Source organism: Myotis davidii, unplaced genomic scaffold (genome assembly GCF_000327345.1).
Source record: "Myotis davidii unplaced genomic scaffold, ASM32734v1 scaffold96, whole genome shotgun sequence".
Classification (NCBI taxonomy): domain Eukaryota; kingdom Metazoa; phylum Chordata; class Mammalia; order Chiroptera; family Vespertilionidae; genus Myotis; species Myotis davidii.
The window spans coordinates 10805307-10807538 of record NW_006289416.1 but is presented as its reverse complement, the minus strand read 5'-3'; positions in this window follow the sequence as shown (position 1 = coordinate 10807538).

The window sequence follows — 2232 nt, the reverse complement described above, 5'->3', positions numbered from 1 at the left end:
GGCTATTTTGTTGAGCTCCCCAGAAATCAATAACTTGGGTAGTTTTGAGTACCTTAGGGGATAGGGCTAACCCTAGTTGTTTGGTACCTGGAGCCAGAGTGAGGGGCTAGTGCATGGTGGACCCAGAAGGGGAAAGCCCAAGAGCCAAGTGGTTGGATTGTGGACTTAATCAGCTGCCCAGGAAGAGGAACTGGCCAGTCTCAAGCCAGGACCCCAGAAGCTAGGTTAAGATAGCGCTGAAAATACAAAAACAAAAGCACCTCTATTATACCCAGGAAAGGCAATTGCCAATCAAGGGATTTAAATCTCTTTCATCTTTAACCTCAAAAAAATCTGGTAAAAAATGAGTTTTTATACTAAAATTAGCATTACCTATTTTTATAACACAGTCATGCAGTTCAATTTAGGTAAGAACATATGACACCATTATGGTTTTGCGAAGTTTTCTAAAGCTACATTTCCCCCATATAAGTGACAAGGCACATTACTGGTAGTAGATCCCTATGTCCTTGCTCCTTTAAAGATTTCAGATTAAAACACTAACATGTTTCTATATTAAAGTATTTTATAAAAGATTATGACTTCTTTCCAAATTCTCGTGCATCACAATTCTGGAGCAGTAACGCAACATGAGGAGTTGACTCAGGACCCGTTTTCACACCCATGCAATGTTACCAGCAACCATCATGAGTCACTGTGTCCATTCAGCGAGTGTCAAAAAGTGACATGTCTTGAGTTTACTATGACAAGTTCCTATGTGAAATAGTTGTGAATTATATCAAAAGCTATATGCATACAGAGTTAAAAGGTCCAAATAGTATTTCATTTCCAATGCGATGTCTAACAGGTGTTCCTCAAAGTGACGCTTGAGTACTGCTATACAAAACTCTTTCGATTGCAGCATCTGGCAATATATTATTCCTCATTTCAATTTCTCAGTGGCACACTTGGAAAGTGCCTGAGTGGATGTCTTCAGATGAACATGGCCCTTGTGTTGAAATAAAAGTTCAGGCTGTAGAAAATTACAAAATTATGAAGCTCTTTATATAAAACTGTGATCTGCCTGTTTTTTTGCAATGCAAATAAAAGAAGCAATCTTGGTGTAATTCATCTGTGTTTGAAATCCCCTTGCATGGCAGTAAAGTGTTCTTTAATTGACTGGTAAATCATCCTGTGATCAGTTTAGCAAATTGTGTTTCTCTTTTTTGTCTGTGCCGACTCTGGGGAGCACTGGGATGTTTTACGGTAACTGTTCTTTTATTCTTTTCAACTGAACTGCCGTAACCTCTACACCAGATAAACATGTTCAAAAGGAGAAACAGGGAGTCCCTGTGTGAGAATTCTGATGCTCCTAGAATTTAGTAAATATAACATCCTTCCCACAGTATTATTGAATTTGAGACTTCCTATTAGCAATTGAAGATACTCAAGCATTTGAAAAGCCAGATTCCTCCTAGAAATTTGAAAATAGAAGGTTTGCAAATAACCAGTTGTAGGGTTATAGTATTTCTCCAGCACAGACCGGGGGGTACACTGTAGCAGCACAACCATGAAGTCTGTTAGTTGTGCAAAAAAGTCAGTTACAGCCCACCGATATAACTATTTAAAAAGAGAATATGCTTTAAGCTTTTCACAATATGACTGTCATTTGTAATTATAGCTACATCTGATGTTATCCTAAAGGTCTAGAGCCAAGTATAACTGTGACGTTTCTCTTTGACCAACTGCTCTCATTTCTCTTCTCTTCTCTCTGTGTTGAGACTTTTACCAATTCCTCTTTCAGGCATTGCGCATATATGCCATTCTAGAGAGCCTTTGCTTTCAGCCCTTTGTGAATTGATACTTCTTCGCAGATTGTGTCATCCGTTTTGCTCAGTCTCCCTCTGAGATCTTGGACATTCCCAGAAGCCTTCCAGACACATAGAAGTTCATTATTGGATACACCATTCAATTTGAACATAGATTTGCATTTGAACAGAGAAACCTCAAATTAGCTCATTTAATAACTTATATCTCTTCTCTGTGAAAGGGAAGTTCAAGTCTTTTGTTTAGGTTGTTCATTGTTTTCTCTCCTCCAGGCTGGTTCTGTCACCACGCACATGCCTGGTTCCACGTTATGAAAGTTCATTTGTTTACAGCCATATTTAATACACTAGTACTAAAATGTTGCGAAAGGAATCAGATGTGGTGCACCCGATTGCTTCTGTTTCTCGCCTGCACATCCTTCATGCA